Source organism: Aotus nancymaae, unplaced genomic scaffold (assembly GCF_030222135.1).
Source record: "Aotus nancymaae isolate 86718 unplaced genomic scaffold, 86718_ANA_hifiasm-v0.15.2.pri h1tg000003l, whole genome shotgun sequence".
NCBI classification, from domain to species: Eukaryota; Metazoa; Chordata; class Mammalia; order Primates; family Aotidae; genus Aotus; species Aotus nancymaae.
In genome coordinates this window covers 2,791,409-2,810,999 of record NW_026988414.1, presented here as the reverse complement: position 1 = coordinate 2,810,999, position 19,591 = coordinate 2,791,409, and positions in this window count along the sequence as shown.

Here is a 19,591-nt window from a genome sequence, read left to right as displayed (position 1 = left end):
TCTTGAACCCCTGGGTTCAAGTGATCTTCTGGTCTCGGCCTCCCAAAATGCTGGGATTACAGGCATGAGCCACCTCGCCCGGCCTGAACTGTAGATCCCAGAGCCTGATGTGATGCTTCCGTCACCAATGCGGGTTCTGCTTCCTGGAGATCCTGACCCTTGCGCCCTCCTCTCCTGGACCCCTCTAGGAGGACAGGATGGGAATGCTTTTGGACGTCCACCTGGGCTCCATCTTCCTCACCCCAAGGTGACTACTTGAACTTTCCAAGTGGGTCAGGGTTTGGATAGAAGGGTGTAGCCCAGCAGGAAGGAGAAATGACCTGGTCCAAATCCCATCTCCACCCCTTCCTAGCTGTTGAGCCTTAGACAAATAGCTCAACTTCTCTGGGTCTCAGTTTTCTCTTCTGTAAAATGGGGTTAATGATTGTTCCTCCCTAACATCGTGGTGGGGATTTCATGAGGCAACATCTCTGGAGTGTGTGGCATGACTCCCGGCCTCTGGAGCCACATTTGGGCCCTGGGATGGCTTCTGAGCTGACACAGTTTTTACCCTGGTGGAGGAAGCCATTGGGAGGTGGCTTCCTGTTTTAAGCTGGGTCCCACATGGTCAGAGGTGCAGCAATCACAGGCACTCAGGAGGGCCACTGTCACACCAGCAGCAGCCATGTAAATGGTGGCAAAAGTGACAGTGACGATAAGGCAATGAGAACCAGCATTGACGGAATGCCCAGACCCTGCTTCACGCTGCGCTGAGCACCTTCCCAGGCTCATCCGTGTTACCTTCACTGAGAATCTGGGAGGTGGGTTTTGTCACTCTTCCTGTTACACAGAAAAGTCACACTCAGGGAGCCAAAGTGACTTCCTCAAGGACACCCTGTTGGGTGTCCTCTTGGGACCCAGTGGTGGCAGCTCCAACCCAGAAATCTGGCTCCCGAGTCTGTGCTCTTGACCTCCCCACCCAGCTGCCTCCTTTCGTCCACCCTGTCCCTCCTACCTGAGCTAATGTCAACTGTTCTTTTTTTTTTCATGGGCATTCTGCCTCAGAGAGGGATGGAGCTGAGGGAGTGGGTAGTAAATTGCAGGGCCCTCTGTGATGCTGGGGGACAGGACTGACTGTCAGTGGGGCTTGGTATTCCCGGCTGAACTGACTCATCTCAAATCACCCAGACCCTTCAAGCCCAACTCAAGTTTTGATGCTTCTGTGCACTTTGTCCCTGCAGGCCTCCCTGATGAGGCCACCCCTCTTACCTTCCCTATCCTAGGGCTAAGAAAAGAGTCAGAGCTTTGGAATCCGTTGGATCTTGATATGGTTTAGCTGTGTCCCCACCAAAATCTCATCCTGAATTGTAGCTCCCATAGTGTCCACATGTCATGGGAGGGACTCGATGGGAGGTATTTGAATCACGAGGGTGGGTTTTTCCCATGCTAGTCTCGTGACAGGAATAGTAAGTCTCATGCGAGCTGATGGTTTAATAAAGGGCAGTTCTCCTGCACATGCCCTCTTGCCTGCCGCCGTGTAAGACATGCCTTTGCTCCTTTGCCTTCTGCCATGATTGTGAGGTCTCCCCAGCCACATGGAACTGTGAGTCCATTAAACCTCTTTTCTTTGTAAGATTTTTTTATGAACCTCTTTTTCTTTATAAATTCTATCCAGTGTGTCTTTTTTAGCAGTGTAAGAACAGACAAATACAGGTCTGGATTAAAATTCTGCCTGCGTGCATCTATAAAAAACTCACAGGCCGGGCGTGGTGGCTTATACCTGTAATCCCAGAACTTCGGGAGGCTCAGGTGGGCAGATCACCAGCTCAGGAGATTGAGACCATCCTGGCTAACACGGTGAAAACCCATCTCTACTAAAAATACAAACAATTAGCCGGGCGTGGTGGCACGCACCTGTAGTCCCAACTACTTGGGAGGCTGAGGCAGGAGAATTGCTTGAACCCGGGAGGCAGAGGTTGCAGTGAGCTGAGATCACACCACTGCACTCCAGCCTGGTGACAGAGTGAGACTCTGTCTCAAACAAACAGACAAACAAAAAAAAACCCGCAGTTAATATTACGCTTAATGGTGAATGACTGAAAACTTTTCCCCTAAGATTAGGAACAAAACAGGGATGCCCACTCTTTCCACTTCTATCCAACAATGTATCAAAGTCTCTAGCTAGGACAATTTGGCAAGAAAACGAAATAAAATCGTCGAGATTAGGAAGAAAGAAGTAAAATGACCTCTATTCACACATCACATCATATATATAGAAAATCATAAGGAATACACACACACGCATTCACACATACACAAATTAGAACTAATAAATGTATTTTGCAATGTTACAGAATACTAGATCAATATACAAAAACAGATTGTATTTCTATACACTAGCGATGAATACTCCAAAAATGAAATTATGAAAGCAACTCGGTTTACATTAGCATCGAAAACAACAAAGTATTCAGGAATAAATTTAACAAAAGAAGTGTAAGATTTGTATGCAACATAGTTGAGAGAAATTTAAAGAAGACAGGCATGGTGGCTTATGACTGTAATCCTAGGACTTTGGGAGGCAGAGGTGGGAGGATTGCTTAAGCCCAGGAGTTCAAGACCAGCCTGGGAAACACAGGGAGATCTCGTTTCTACAAAATAAAAAAAAAAAATCAGCCAGGCATGGTGGCATGTGACTGTGATTCCAGCTACTTGGAGGCTGAGGTGGGAGGATCGCTTGAGCCTGGGAGGTTGAGGCTGCAGTGGGCTGTGATCATGTCCCTGGACTCCATCTTGGGGAACAGGGTGAGACTCTGTCTCAAAAAAAAAAAAAAAAAAAAAGAAAAGAAAGAAATTTAAAAAAAGACCTAATTAGGCTGGGCACTTTGTAATCCCAGCATTTTGGGAGGCTGAGGCGGATGGATCACGAGGTCAGGAGATTGAGACCATCCTGGCCAACATGGTGAAACCCTATCTCTACTAAAAATAAAAAAATTAACTCAGCGTAGTGGTGTGCACCTGTAATCCCAGCTACTCAGGAGGCTGAGGCAGGAGAATCGCTTTAACATGGGAGGCAGAGGTTGCAGTGAGCCGAGATCACACCACTGTACTCCAGCCTGGCAAGAGAGGGAGACTCTGTCTCAAAAGAAGAAGAAGACCTAATTAAACAGAAAGGCACCCTGTGTTCATGGATTAGAAGACTTAATATTGTTAAAATGGCAATACCAAGCAAACTGATTTATGGATTCAATTCATTCCCTATCAAAATTCCAGTTGGCTTTTTGCAGAAATTGACAAGCTGGTCCTAAAATTTACATGGAAATGCAAGAGACCCAGAATAGCCAGGCAATCTTGAAAACGAACAAAATTGGAGAACTCACACTTTCTCATTTCAAAACTTACTACACAGCTATAGTAATGAGACTGTGTGGCACTGGCATAAGAATAGCCTATAGATCAATGGAATAGAACTGGGAGTCCAGAAATAGACCTGTACATTTATGTTCAATTGATTCTTGACAAGGGTGCCAAGACCATTCAATGAGGGGAAAGAACAGATTTTTTTCAACGAATCGTGTGGACAATTGTATATCCAAATCAAAAGAAGGAAATTGGATCCTGACCTCACACCATATACAGAACTTAACTCAAAATGGGTCATAGACTTAAATGTAAGAGCTAAAACTATAAAACTCTTGGATACAAATGTAGGAGTAAAGGCCGGGCACGGTGGCTCATGCTTGTCATCTCAGCACTTTGGGAGGCCAAGGAGGGCACATCACCTGAGGTCAGGAGTTTGAGACCAGCCTGGCCCACATGGCGAAACCCTGACTCTACTAAAAATACAAAAATTAGCAGGGCATGGTGGTGGGTGCCTGTAATCCCAGGCTGAGGCGGGAGAATCACCTGAACTTGGGAGACAGAGGTTGTAGTGAGTCCAGATCACAGTACTGCACTCCAGCATGGGTGACAGAGTGAGACCCTGTCTCAAATAGATATAGATGAGTAAATCTTTGTGACCTTGGATTAGGCATATGACACAAAACGCACACAGATAAAACATAAACAGCAAAGTGACTTCATCAAAATTAAAAATGTCTGTGTTTCAAAAGACACCAAGAAATGAAAAGATAACCCATGGAATGGGGAGAAAATTTTGCAAATCATGTATCTGACAAGTGACTTATATCTAGAACACATAAGGAACTCTTACAAGTCACTAATAGAAGACGATCCAATTTGAAAATGGGCGAAGGATTTGAATACACATTCCTCCAAAGAAGACATACAAATTTCAACAAGCACATGCGTGTCAACACCACTAGTCACTAGGAAAGTGCAGCTCAAAACCACAATGAGATGCCACTTCACCTTTATAGGATGATGGACAGAAACAAGTGCTGGTGAGGATGTGGAGAGAGGGGACCCCTCGTACATTGCTGGAAGGATTGTCAAATGGTGCAGTTACTTTGAAAAACAGCTTGGCAGTTCCCCAGAAAGGTAAATATGGAGTTACTATGAACTAGCAATTCCACTCGGTATACACCCAAGAGAATTGAAAACACAGTCACACAAACACGCACATTATAAGCATTTTATTTTTATTTTTCGGCAAAGTTTTGCTCTTGTCACCCAGGCTGGAGTCCAGTGATGTGATCTTGGCTCACTGCAACCTCTGCCTCCTGGGTTCAAGCGATTCTCCTGTCTCAGCCTCCCAAGTAGCTGTGATTACAGGCATGTGCCACCACGCCCGGCTAATTTTTGTACTTTTAGTAGAGTTGAGGTTTCACCATGTTGGCCAGGCTGCTCTCGAACTTCTGACCTCAGTGATCCACCTGCCTCTGCCTCCCAAAGTGCTGGGATTACAGACGTGAGTCACCTTGCCTGGCCAAGCATTTAAATACTTATAACAGCATTATTCATAATCACCAAAAGATGGAAACAATTCAAATATCCATCAACTGATGGATGGATAAATCAAATGTGGCCTATCCTACAACGGAATATTTTTTGGCAATAAAAAAGAATGAAGTACTGATACTCGGTCATGGATGAACCTTGAAAACATGGTGCTAAGTTACAGCAGTTAGACACAAAGGCCATATTTCCTGAGATTTCGTTGACGTGAGATGTTTAGAACAGGCAAATCCAGAGAGACTGGTGGGGGGAGAGAGAGAGAAAGAGAGGAATAGTTGCTGCCAGGGTCTGGCAGGAGGGTGGTGTGGGGAGTGACTGCTGATGGTAACGAGTTTCTTTTGGGGGAGAAAAACATTCTGAAATTTGACAGTGGGAATGGTTGGATAGCTCTGTGAACAGACCGAAAACCACTGAGTTGTACACTTTAAAAGGGTCAATTGGAGGCGGGCAGGTTGCTTGAGCACAGGAGTTCGAGACCAGCCTGGACGGCATGATGCATGGTGTGTCCACAAAAATATAAAAATTGCCAGGCGTAGGGGAACATGCCTGTGGTCCCAGCTACTCAGGAGGCAGAGGTGGGAGGATCACCTGACCCTGGGAGGTTGAGGCTGCAGGGAGCCATGATCTTACCACTGCACTCCAGCCTGGGCGACGGAGTGGGACCTCATCTCAAAAAGAAAAAAGGTGAACGTTATGGCATGTGAATAAGCAGTTATTCAAAAAGAGAGGGAGCTCATCCCTAACTCACAGGAAATACAGGGAGAGAGAAACAAGTTAAGTGACATTGTGAGGGGCCAGGCATGATGGCTTACGCCTGTAATCCCAGCACTTTGGGAGGCTGAGGTAGGTGGATCACTTGAGGTCAGGAGTTCAAGACCAGCCTGGCCAACATGGCGAAACTCCATCTCCACTAAAAACACAAAAATTAGCTGGGTGTGGTGGGCACCTATAGTCTCAGCTACCCAGGGAGCTGAGGCAGGAGAATCACTTGAACCCAGAAGGTGGAGGTTGCTGTGAGCCAAAATTGCATTACTGCACTGTAGCCTGGGAGATGGAGTGAGACTCTGTCTCAAAAAAAAAAAAAAAAGACACAGTGAGGAAGCAAACAGACCAATCCAGGCTGTGGACATTTGTGGGATACTGACCCCGTTTCTTCAATATAGTCGATGGCATGAAATGAAAAACTTTTTAAAAAGCAAGAGGAGCCGGGTACGGTGGCTCACGCCTGTAACCCCAGCACTTTGGGAGGCTGAGTCAGGCGGATCATGAGGTTAGGGGTTCGAGACCAGCCTGACCAACATGGTGAAATTCCGTCTCTACTAAAAATACAAAAATTAGCCGGGTGTGGTGCTGTGCACCTGTAATCCCAGCTACTCGGGAGGCTGAGGCAGGAGAATCACTTGAACCTGGGAGGCGGAGGTTGTGGTGAGCCGAGATCGTGCCATTGCACTGCAGCCTGGGCGACAGAGCGAGCCTCAGTCTCAAAAAAACAAAACAAACGAACAAAAAACCCAATAGGACATAATAACCGCATGCGATATGGAGATCTTACCTGGATTCTAACTTGAACAAATGACCCTGATGAGAATATCTGGGAAATTAGATGATGCCCTGTGTATCGGATGATATCACGGAGAAGCTGGGACGAGAATCCCAGCCTACCAGGTGCTGAGGCCTGGCTCTCACCTCCGCGTGTCTCTGTGGACTTGGTGGCTGCACCCAGCAGTTGACACCTGTGTGTGTGAGTGCATGTGAATGTGTGTGTGCGCACGTGTGCGTGTGTGTATGTATGTGCATGTGTGTACGTGTGTGCGCGTTTGTGTGTGCACGTGCATGCGTGTGTGCATGTGTTTATGCGCGTGTTTATGTGCGTGTGTATGTGTGTGTATGTGTACGTGTGCGTGCGTTTGTGTGTGTGAGCGTGCGTGTGCGTGTGTGCCACACGTGTGTGTGCGTGTGCATGTGTATGTGTGCGCGTGTGTATGCGTGTGTGCGTGTGTGTGAGCTGGGGAGGATGAGTTCACCTCTGAGGCCAGCCGAGGCCCATCCCGAGGTGAAAACTGTTTTCCTCTTGCAAGGGTGCAGCAGACACTGGAATGTCCTCAGAGCTGGCTGCAGCCGTCACACAGGCCCTCAGTCCACAGAGCCCTCCACCTCTGCCCTAGGTCAGCCTCTGCCTCCAACTCCGGATGTCCAGGAGCCAGGCTCAGTAGCCCAGGCTACCGGACAATGGGGCCTTTGGAGGCTGGGCCAGGCCTGTGCCTCCGCTGTGGGCTGTGGCTGAGGCCACCACAGAAGGCTGCTTGTGGCCGGGCCGGGTGGCAGCCAGAAATAGGTCCCGCCAGGCGCTGACTCCTGCAGCCCCGCCCTGGGCTGGGCCTGGGAACGTGGGTATTTGTGGAGCTGAGGGGAGGAGACCTCATTAGTAAGTGGATCTATTTTGGGGCCTTTGGGAAGCGTGTTAGAAAAGGGGCCTCGGCCTTTAGCGTAAGTTTACCCGGGGCGCCCGCCTGTCCTGCACAGGCTCCTGAGTCCCAGGGGTTGAAATCCTGGCTCTGCCCTGCGAGCTCTGTGCCCCATGTGTTGTGTGGTCAGTCACCCATCTCTGAGCCTCCCTCTGCTCATCTGTATCTTGGGGACGAATCATGACGCTCCTTCACAGAGAGGATGGGCCCACAGCACCTGGCACAGTCTGTGCTCACCAGGTGCCCGAGGTCACTGGGCTTCCCCTCCCCGCTCCTCCCCTTCCACCCTGGCTGGGGCTGCTCCTGCTGTTGAGGTCTCTCCCAGCCCCTGGGCCAGCCCTGTATGGTGCTGGAGGGTGGTTTGGGGCACACACTGGCCTCACTGTTGTTTCTGTGGGGCTGGAAGCGCAGGAGACCTGGCAGAGCCTTGCAAGGCCCCTGCAGCTGGGCGGCCCCATCCGTCCTGGCTGGCTCCCTGGTTATCCGCAGCCTCCAGGCTCAGCCCTGGTCTGCAGCCTCCGAGCTTCCATCATGCACAGGGGCCCTGTAGATCTCATGCTCATCGCTGGCAGTGGAAGGAATTTAAGCCGCTTCCCCGTCACGACTTCTACGTCTGCTTGTCTCGGTGATGAAACTGCTGACAGAGGAGCTCTGCGGGTTTCGGCCCGTAGTCCACAGGGAAATACAGAGCAGGGTTCAAAGCCAGAGTCAGAGGGCAGCAGGGGGGCCTTGGAGAAGGAGAGATGGGAGTCGGGTGTAGCCTGCTCCCCTGGAAGCCGGGGGCCAGGTCTCCCCCTCCTGGCCCCTGCATGTCCTTGAAGCTATTTTTATATGTTGCTGGAAACCAGAATGACAGCCAGAGCCAAAGCGCTAGGAGGTTTCCCGTGCATCATGGGTCTTGCCTAGGGGACCAGGGGTCATTCCCAGCAGATTGATGGAGCCAGTCCAGAGGCTCCACTGCGGGGGTTGGGGAGCCTGGGTCCCTCATCCCTTACCAGCTTGAAGGTCACTGTTGGAAGACCTCTGGCTGACACAAAGAATGAGGAACAAGGGCTGAGAGAGGTGATGGGGAGGGTGCAGGTGTTCTGCGGTCTTTGAGCCCTGCACGAAAATCCAGAATGTGCATGGAGTTCAACTCATTCATGGCTGGGTGCAGTGGCTCACACCTGTAAATCCCAGCACTTTGGGAGGCCGAGGCAGGCGGACTGCTTGAGTTCAGGAGTTCAAGACCAGCCTGGGCAACATAGTGAGACCCCATCTCTCCAAAAATAAAAAAAATTAGCTGGGTGTGGTGCCATGTACCTATAGTCCTAGCTACTCAGGAGGCCAAGGTGGGAGGATTGCTTGAGCCACGGGGAGGTCAAGACTGCAGTCAGTGAGCTGAGATCACGCCATTGCACTCCAGCCTGGACAATAGAGTGAGGCCCTGTCTCAAAAAAACAAACAAAAAAACCAGGCACGGCGGCTCACGCCTGGAATTCCAGCACTTTGGGAGGCAGAGGTGGGTGAATCACCTGAGGTCAGGAGTTTGAGACTAGCCTGGCCAACATGGAGAAACCCCGTCTCTACTAAAATTACAAAAAAATTAGCTGGGCGTTGTGGTGGTCACCTATAATTCCAGCTACTCTGGAGGCTGAGGCAAGAGAATTGCTTAAACCCGGGAGTCAGAGATTGCAGTGAGCTGAGATCGCACCATTGCACTCCAGCCTGGGCAACCGAGTGGGACTCTGTCTCAAAAAAAAAAAAAAGAAAAAAAAGGAATTCATTCATTCACCACTGACCTCTTTACTCATCATATTTTATTTATTTATTTTTTACACAGAGCTTCGCTCTTGTTGCCCAGGCTGGAGTGCAATGGCGTGATCTCGGCTCACGGCAACCTCCGCCTCCTGGGTTCAAGCGATTTTCCTGCCTCAGCCTCCCGAGTAGCTGGGATTACAGGTATGCGCCACCACACCCAGGTAATTTTGTATTTTTAGTAGAGACAGGGTTTCTCCATGTTGGTCAGGCTGATCTCCAACTCCGGCCCTCAGGTGATCAGCCTGCCTCAGCCTCCCAAAGTGCTGGGATTACAGGCATAAGCCACCACGCCCGGCCTACTCATCACATATTTAAGCAGAATCTTGTCGGTGCTGGTGGGGGGGTCACCCACAAACATCCAGATCTCTGCTCTCCGGGCACTCACGAATCCGCCTGCCCCACTCTGGCTCAAAACCCCCATAATTCCCCATTGTCCGTGGAGACAGTGGGATCTTTGTACTAGGACCGGACGGGATCTTTGTACTTGTACAAGACGCAGAAGTGCTCCCTGCTCACCTGCGCCTCACGAGACAGAGTCCTCACCTTGCCGGTTGGGCTCTCCACCATGCACCCCCTTTTTTCCAGTCTGGTCAGGATCTTTTGGGGGTGACTGAGGGGACGGGGCTGCAGCAGGTTGGGAGAGGCTGAGATGTGCACTTGCTGGGTGAGCTGTGCTGTTCTCTTTCGGAAGGACTCTGGGAAAACAGAAAGAAAATGAACTGGAGTTACCGAGGCTAAGCTGGATGGTCTGAAGAAGAACCGAGTGAGCAGAAAGAGGGGCGGGGTCTGCACATGGGGGGTGGGGGCGGCACACAGTATGAGGGTCCTGGAGGGAGAGGTGTGGGGGGCTGAGAGGCCCTGCTGAGGTGTATAAATTGGACTCTCCTTAGTGTGACCCAAAAAATATTGACAGTCCCTATAAAGAATGTTAGGTGCTGCCCCAAGCTGCTTTAATGAGACTCTGCAGAGATGGGGCCACATGGCCCCAGAGTTACTCGAGTTACATCTGCATGGCTCAGAGGGCTCTCCATGACCTGTGGCCTGCCCAGCTCTTCAGCTTTACTGCTCACCTTCCCGCCTTTTCCCTCCCCGAAATCCTCGTCTAAATCCCACCTTCCAGCCCACCCTGGTTCCTCTGACCTCCTGACAAGAGTCTTGCTCCCTGCTTCCCGCAGCCTTGTGGTAAGAGCTGCCGGGGACCTGCCTCCACCCGACCCTGTGACTCTTGTCTCCCGGGCCCCAATTCTCCTTCCTTGGCCACCTGTTCGAAATGCACAGACTGACCGTGTCTCTCTTGCTTGCTACTGTGGTAGTTCCACCTTAGAAAGAGCAATATGAAATTAGTGCGCAGGTGAATTTTCCTAGCCTGTTCTTAGGCTAATCCAAAGAAAAAACCCAGAATATCCACGGAAGTAAGGCTGGCTGGTCACTTTGTCTTGCTGGTTCGCAATGAAACATCGTGATTCATTCATTAAACAAATCTATTCTGTTTGGGGCCAGTGACATACGTATGCTTAGTGGAGTGCAGGCCCATAATCCCAACCCTAACCCCCAAACCAAACGTAACCCCAGTACCAACCATAACCCTAAAGCCAGCCCCAATCCCAAACCCATGCTAACCCCAGTCCTAACCCCAACCCTAAATCGAATCCCAAGCCCAACCGAAACACCAAACCAACGCTAACCCCAACCCAACTCTAAACCCAACCTAAAATTCAGCTCTAACCTCAGATCCAACCCTAATTCTAATCTTCCTGTTAAAAGTCTTCCTTCCTCCCTCCCGTCCTTCCCCCTCCTCCCTCCCTCTCTCTCTTTCCCTTTTTCTTTCTTTCACGGAAACAGAAACTTACTCTGTTGCTCAAGCTGGAGCTCAGTAGTGTGATCCTGGCCCACTGCATCTTCGAGCTCCTGGGCTCAAGCCATCCTCCCACCTCAGCCTCCTGAGTAGCTGGGACCCACAGGCGTGCACCATCATGCCTGGCTAATTTTTGTGTTTCTTGTAGAGATGGGGTTTTACTGTGTTGCCCAGGGTGGTCTCGAACTCCTGGGCTCAAGCAACCTGCCCATCTGAGCCTCCCAAAGCGCTGGGATTGCAGGCGTGAGCCACCGTGCCCAGCCTCAGCCTTGCTTTTCTTTCGTAGCGCAATGTGCAGAGTGTAACGAAATGCATTTCTGATTCTAGATTGCCCAGTGCCTTCAGATTGGAACTGGTGGAAGGTGAGTGAAATGGGATCGAATAGAAGCCCAATCCCGGGGATCACTTTGAAAAACAGGGGTGTGTATTTTAGTTTAAGTGCCCAGGAGCCTCCTTTGTGGCCATTTTCAAAAATCAAGATCCTTAGGGTAACCCTGCCTAACTGGGCTTTCACGGACTCCTCCCCTTGCTGGCTTCTGGGCACACAGGCATTGTCCTTGCACGCATGCTGGCGCTCCTTCCGGTCTCCAGGCTCAGAGCTCCCACACGCTGTTCCCTTTGCCTGGAATTCCTTTCCTCCACTCCTCACCAGGCTACTTCTGGCTCAGTCTTCAGGACCCTCGGTAAACGTCACCTCCTCAGGGAGGCCTGCCCTGCCTGCTCCTCCCCCAGCTCCTTTTTATTTCCTACATGCCCTCGGCTCATGAGTTTTCCTTTCAGGGCATTTAGGGATATTTGTGGCTGGGTGTTTGTTTGCCTGTTTATTTCTTTAACATCTGTCTCTCCAGCCAGACGGTGACCTCTTTCGGGACAGGAATGTTTTGTTCACTGTTGTAGCCTGGGTACCTAGCACAGTGCCTGGCACACAGTGGACTTGCAGAAAACTGTTGAATGAATGAATGTATGAATGAATGAATGAGTAAGTGCATTTCCCACTTATTCCTAAGAGTGAAACAGATTCCAGCTAATTGACACTCCTGGCGGCGGGTGTTTGTTGGTCACAGGCCCTGCTCTGGGACCCGGGGAAGCCAGGTAAGAGGGGCTCATCCCTCGGTGCAGGCATCTGTTTCTGCCTCCATTGAACTCCCTCACGCTTACTTAGAAACAGAGGTTTTTGAGAATCCATTTTCTCATTTCAGATTCTCCACCACCAGAGTGGGAAGTCGGCAGTCATCTCTGCTTTACAAGACGGTTTTTCCTAGAGAGGCAAAAACGCCAGCGAGGGTGACCTGGCTGGGCAGCAAACCCTGTCCTGCCCCCAGCTCTCGGCACTGAAACTCTTTCTGCCCTTGAGCCCAGAAATGCTCAGCTGTGTCTACTCCAGAAACTCAGCAGCCTGGATGCTGCTATGGGGCCCTCCATCTTCCCATTTTGTCGACAGGCACGTTGAGGCCGGCACTGGGATCGGGCTTGGACAAATGAGCCGCTGAGAGGATGGATTCTTCATCTACGAATGAGGTCCTCCTTTCCATAGGCTCAGGAAAAAGGCCCTTTGTCATAGGGTCACTGCTGTTTATTGGTCACCTCTGAGTGCGAGGCCTGGGCTGATCGCATATCTTGCTGGACCCTGCAAACCACCCCATTTATCAGATGAGGCAAAACAAGGCTCAGTCGCTTGCACAACGCACATCGCTAGTAAGCGTTGCTGGTGGGATCACACTCAGCTCTGCTGGACTCTAGAATCTTAACCTTGCACTTCATAGGCGAAGAAAATCCCAGGAGTGCCAAGGAAACGCTGCCAAGATTCTGCCAAAAATACGCGGTACCGACGTCAGCCGGATGGGCATCCTCCGCACTGCGGACCGCCCGGGGTCAGGGTCACCCGGGCCCCGCCCTGAGATTGCTGACGTCTCGGCCCCGCCCCTCTCGCCCCGCCCCGCGCCCTCCCGGCCCCGCCTACTCCGGGCGAGCTGGGCTCCGCCCCCGCGGGCAGCACGGCCTCCCATTGGCCGCGGTTTCCATGGTTACGCGGGCTGGCGGAGCTGCGGGCTCCCAGACACGTGTCCCCGGGAGCCGCCCGGAATTTGACAGGAGACCATGTGCGCGGCAGAGCGGGAGCAGGACAAAGGGCCGGGGGAGGCGGGGAACGAAGCCGGGCGGAGGGGTCCGCGTGGCCCGGGCGGGGATGGGCCCTGCGCTTCTCCTGCAGTTAGGACACCCCCTCTTCCTTTTTATTTTGAAGGAGAGCAAAAAAAAGAATTGCTACGGAAAGCTAGGCGGGCGCGAGGCGGGGGGATCCCAGTCAGTCTCACCTGCTCCCCTTACTCCGGGAAAAATCGGGTACGCAGGCATCTGTTACACCCTGAGAACCCTAAGGGTCTCTGCTTATGTCTCCCGGACCTGGGCTTCTAACCCCATGTTGACCTCAACCCTTGAGGTTTAAATTCTGTTTCTGGCTTGTTCTAGAAGAAAAAGCTTAATACGCGTGGTTGTTTTGATACTCGAAATATGAGACCCAAGGCACTGTGGGGGACCTCGCCATGCATCCATCCCCCTATCCATCCTACAGCAGCGACTGCACCCCTGATTGTGATGATGAATGCACCCCCATCCTGGGCCCCGTGCCCACTGCTGGGCTGGGCTGCTCCCTCAGGTGCGGCAGCCAGAGGAGGTGTGGACTCGCGTCCCACGCGTTTATCCTCCTGCAGCCTCTTGTGCTTGGTGGCATAGCCGTCCTTCCAGTCCCCAAGCCAGATGTCCTTGATGCCCCTTCTCCCAGCCCCACCCCCATCGCCAGTTGTATCAGTTTCTATTGTTACTGTAACAAATCACTGCAAATTGAGTGGCTTAAAACAACACACATCTACTCTCTTACAGTCTATAGGTCAGAAACCTGACAAGGTCTCAGGGGGCTAAATTCAAGGTGTCGGCAGGACAGTGATCCTGCTGGAGGTTCTTGAGGGAGAATCGGCTTCATTGCCTTTTCCAAGTATAGAGGCCGCCCACATTGGCCCCCTTCCGTCTTCAAAGCCAGCAATAGCTTCGAGTCTTTCCTCCCTAGCATTGCTGTGACGCTGGCTCTCCTGCCTCCCTCTTCCACATTTAAGAACCTTGTGATTACATTGGTCCGCCCAGATAATCCAGAATAATCTCCCCATCGCGAAATCAGCTGATTAGCAACCTCAATTCCACCTGCAACCTTAATTCTCCCCTGTCGTGGAGTATAAGAAGGAGATCCATATGTTCCGGGGATTGGGATGCAGGCATCTTGGAGGCATTGTTCCAGCGACCACATCATCCTGACAGTTTTACCTCTGGAATCTCTGCAGTCCACCTCCGCCTCGCCGTTCCTGCTTCCACTCCCCCACTCCCTTTCTGGTTATACACATCTACTATTCCCCCTAGATGCCCGCAGTAGCACCTGTCCACTGTCGTCATCTCTCTAACCTCCCTCTGTCCACAGTCCCCTGCGCCCCCACTCCAAGATCAAGATGCGGATGTCGCTATTTTCATGGCACTGATCATCTGCAAGGGAGCGTCCTAACTCTGCTTGAGCACGCACAGGCCCTTGACCTGCCCTACCCCATTGGTTCCTCTGGATCCATGACCCCTCCCACTCTCCACCTCACACTCCTTGCTCCCGTAATACTAAATCACTTCCGGTTCTCTCAAGAGCCTGGGGTGTTTGGCTGTGTGGCTCCCGTTCTGAGGACTGTCCTGCCCACCTTTATTCGCCTCCCCCAGAAAACCTCCCTGACCCCCCCAGGCCCTTTCATCGCCCTTCCCTGGAACAGAAATGCTCTTTTCACTGACTGGGTTGGCCCAAAGAGCTTTAAACCTGAGGCTGCCTCCTCGTGCCACTGAGAGCCCTCTGGGGTGGGCACTATGCTTTGCTTGCCTCTTCGGTCATAGTGCCCAGCATGAGATTGATCACATAGTAGGTGCTCAATGAACTCAGATTGAACTAAACTCAAAGCCTTAGTGGGGGTGGTGGTGGTGAGAAGACCAGCTGGGCTGTTTGGGGAATAAAGGATGAAGCTGAGTGGAAAAGCCCTTCCCTTCATGGTACAGGAGGACCTTGGCTCTGTGTCTGGTTCTTGGGGTGGAATAATATAATAATGAGAGTGACACCAACAGTGGCTGGTCCCAAATGCCATCCCATGCCAGGTGTTGGTTAAGTGCTTGATGCAGATGTCATCAACTGATTCTCACAACAGCCTTGGGGGTGCCAACTCTTATCGGCATCCCCGTTTTAGAGGGGAGGGCCCCGAGGCTGGGCCAGGAAGTGATCTTGGCTGTCCCTGATGGGAGGGAGCTGGGGACAGGCGACTCTGGCAGGGACCTACAGGGAGGTTGCCGCTGGCCTGGGCTCTGGAAACAGCCACCTTGATGCTCTGCCCCAAAGCCTGTTCTTTCCTCACTTCCTGTTCCCTGTCCTCACTATTCCGCCGGCTTACTGTCATTTTCCCCTTCCCAGCCTGCCCAGCCAGGCTATGCGGCAGAGGTTCATGTGTGAAAGTGTGAGAAGGGCCGCCGGGAGTGAGTGTTTCACGGGACGGAGTTTGCGTTTGGGAAGATGAGGCGGTTCTGGAGATGGATGCTGGGGATGGTTAGGCGACAATGCCGCTGCGGTCCCTGTACCAACGACCGAAACGGTAAGTGTCTGGTGCGGGTATTTTACCACAATTTAAAAAAATTGCTAAAAAACTTGTAAAGAAAAAGTGCTTTGTGTTTGCCGAACTTTTGAGGCTCGGCCGCCCACTGCACATTTGCCGTTTCCCAAGCGCCTCCCACGGGCCAGGCCACGCGCTTCCTCCTTTCATTCTGGAAACAAGCTGGAGGAGAGAGGTGGCCTCCGCCTTGCCGATGAGACGGAGGCTCGGAGCCCGGCAGGGGCGAGGCTGCTTTTGCAAACCCGGCAGGCCTCTCTCTGGTCCTGAGGAGCATGGCAGGGACGGGGTAGGAATTTGGGCTCAAAATGGGCTCTGCTCCTCTGGGCTGCGGAACCTTGAGCAAATTGCTTCACTGACCTTCCTCCTGTGAGGATCGGGGACAATAATAGTGTCCTCTCTCGTGCAGGGGGAGGATTCCCCGAGATGCCGGAAGGTCCTAGCACAGCACCTTGGCCGCCATCAAAAATAAAATTCTCCCAGAGCTCTCCCCAGTGCCTCCCTTGCTGTCCAGTGGACAGAGGGCTGGATGTAAGGTCGGGAAACCCGTGTCAGGGTCTCAGCCCCGAGGCTGACTTTGTCTGTGATCTTGGGGAAGTCCCTTCCGTTCCCTGGTCCACAGGCTGCTCTCCATAAAGTTAGGAGAATGGGTGGGGTCAGCAGGGCTCTCTAGTTCTGGTTTTCTGGGATTTCTCCCGCAATCCTGGTCCTGTCCAGAATCGGTGTCCTCTGTCCCACCCGCTCTCTGGGCAGAGGGGTCTGTGCCCAGTCTCCAGTTCCACCTTTGTCCCCTACCCTGTCTTCTCAGGAGCATCCAACTCCCAAGCAAGAGGAAAGGCAGAGGAAGGTGAAGGCAACAGAGCTCCTGATCCCAGAGTGTGAGTCGCTGCCTGACACCCAGACCCAGCTTCTGACGGAAGCGCTAGCAGGAACTGCCCCCACCTCTGGCGTGAGTTCCGTCCAGCTTCCTGCCGTTGGCTTGAATTGTTGCCTGGTAACTCTAGCTGCAAATCACCCCTTCCCCACAGCTACGTTGTGTTATTTTTCCCCTCCGAGACAGAGTTTTGCTCTTATTGCCCAGGCTGGAGTGCAATGGTGCAACCTTGGCTCACTGCAACCTCTGCCTCCCGGATTCAAGTGATTATCCTGCCTCAGCCTCCCCAGTAGCTGGGATTACAGGTGTGTGCCACTACGCCCGGCTAAGTTTTGTATTTTCAGTAGAGATGGGGTTTCACCATGTTGGCCAGGCTGGTCTTGATCTCCTGACCTCAGGTGATCTGCCTGCCTTGGCCTCCCAAATTGCTGGGATTACAGGCGCGAGCCACCACGCCTGGCCTCCCCCAGCTACATGTAAGGTTGAGACACACTTCCTTTTGCCTGCCCTGTCTCTTCCACCATCTCCACAGGGCTGGGCCGGGGGGTGCTCCCCAGATGTCTCACAGTTTTAGGGTGCCACTTAGCTGGGATCCTGGATACTGGGAGCAAGAAAAAGAGAAAGATTGTGATTCCAAAGTACAGGCTTCTGGAGGAAGAACACGAGCAGGGGAAGGCAGGCAAGGTCAGCACTCTGGGGGCTCCGGGAGATGCCAGGATGGTGTGCAAAGAGTGCCTGGCACACGGGTGCTTAGTGACAGGACCTGGGCTATGGTGGTCTCCACCATTACTGATAAATTGTACTATTAAAAAACCCTAATGGGACATCCACGGGAGCTGGATGGAGAAAGGTAAGCATTTGGAGACATTTGGCCATGATAATTTTTACACTAGGTGATGCTTAATGGGTGATCACTGCATTTGAGGCACCGTGCTGAGCACTGACAGTCAAATCTCATTTACATCTTAGAATGAGGCAGAGACTGTTGGCTTCTCCGTTTTACAGATGAAGACTGTGTTAGTCTGTGTTTGCATTGCTGTAAAGAACTACCTGAGACTGGGTACTTTATAAAGGAAGGAGGTTTAATTGGCTCATGGTTCTGACGGCTATATAGGAAGCACTGCTGGGGAGGCCTCAGGAAACTTGCAGTAACGGTGGGAGGTGAAGGGGAAGCAGGCACGCCTTCCATGGCTGGAACAGGAAGAAGAAAGGGAGAAGGGAGAGTTGCTACCCACTTTAAACAACCAGATCTCGTGAGAACTCACTTACTCTCAGGAGAACAGCAAGAGGGAAGTCAGCCCCATGATCCAGTCACCCCCCACCAGGCTCCTCCTCCAACATTGGGGATTACAATTTGACATGAGATTTGAGTGGAGACACAAATGCAAACCGTATCAGAGACACTAAGCTTGGGGGAAGCTGTGCCCAAGGTCACACCTGCTAATGATGCAGGGCAGGCGAGCCCCCACATTGGGGCCTAGCCCTGGAAGGTTCTTGGCTTTGCCCAGGAAAGGATTCAAAGGTGAGCCGGTGGTGGGAGACAGCAGCTTGTATTGAAGCGGGCGTGCACAGCGGCAGCAGAGGTTCCGTACCTAGTGGAGCAGGGCTCCCCCGTGGGCAAGGTGCCCAGAGTAGCAGCTCAGAGGCTGTTCCACACTCATATTTGTTACACCCACTTTTATTTTATTTGGAGGTGGAGTCTTGCTTTGTCACCCGGGCTGGAGTGAAGTGGCGTGATCTTGGTTCACTGCAACCTCTGCCTCCTGGGTTCCAGTGATTCTCTTGCCTCAGCCTCCCAAGTAGCTGGGATCACAGGCACCCACCACACACCCGGCTAACTTTTGTATTTTTAGTAGAGATGGGGTTTCACCGTGTTGGCCAGGCTGGTCTCGAACTCCTGATCTCAGGCCATCTGCCTGTCTTTGGCCTCCCAAAATGCTGGGATTACAGGTGTAAGCCACCATGCCCGGCCAATAGACCCACTTCTAATTATTTGCAAATCAAGGGACAGGCTATGCAGCAATGTCAAGAAAAAGGGTGGTAACTTCCTGATGGTTGGGCTGTTGCCGTGGAAAGGGGCAGTAACTGCCGGGTGTTGCCATGGCGACGGTAAACTGACATGGCCCGCTGGTGGGTGTGTCTTACAGAGAAGTGATTTCCTCTCTTCCTGTTTTAGCTAGTTCTCAATTTGGTCAGGTGTTTGAGCCCCGCCTCAGAGTCCAGTCTTGCGTCCTACCTCACTAAATGGCTGAGATTGAGAGAGACATGTGGGCTGGGATTGAGCAAGGGCCAGAATGGGGGAGTAATGGGGTTTGGGGAGGGCAGCTTACTGCCCAGGCTTAGTGGGGGTGGGAGGGAGTTGGTGTTCTGTCTGTCAGGTGAGGAGCAGCCACAGTGGGCCAGGGATGGGGGAGCATCGGAAAGCACATGGACAAGAAACAGTACTGAACAGACTTCTCCAGCCCTGTCCAGACCTCAGTTCAGCGGGCGCTGAAATGACCACAGGTCCTGTGGGAGAAGATCTAAATCAGCTTTTAAGCAACACGGGGAGCCCCCTTATTCCTCCATCTCATCCAGCCTCCTTCTATTCATTTATTTATTTTGAGATGGAGTTTCACTCCGTCGCCCAGGCAGTGGCCTGATCTCAGCCCACTACAACTTCTGCCTCCTGGGTTCAAGTGATTCTCCTGACTCAGCTTCCCAAGTAGCTGGGACTCCAGGCGTGTGCCACCACACCCGTCTAAGTTTTGTATTTTTTGCAGAGACAGGGTTTTGCCATGCTGGCCAGGCTGGTCTTGAACTCCTGACCTCAGGTGATCAACCTGCCTCTGCCTTCCAAAGTGCTGGGATTACAGGCGTGAACCACAGCACCCAGTCCACCAGCCTCCTTCTGTAGTTGAAACTATGAGAAAATGTGGGCCTTCATTGGAAAATCCATTCATTCATATGCTCATTCATTCACCATCTACTAAGCAGCACTGTGCCAGACACTGTTCTTGGCACCAAAACACAGCAGGAAAAAAGAGACAAA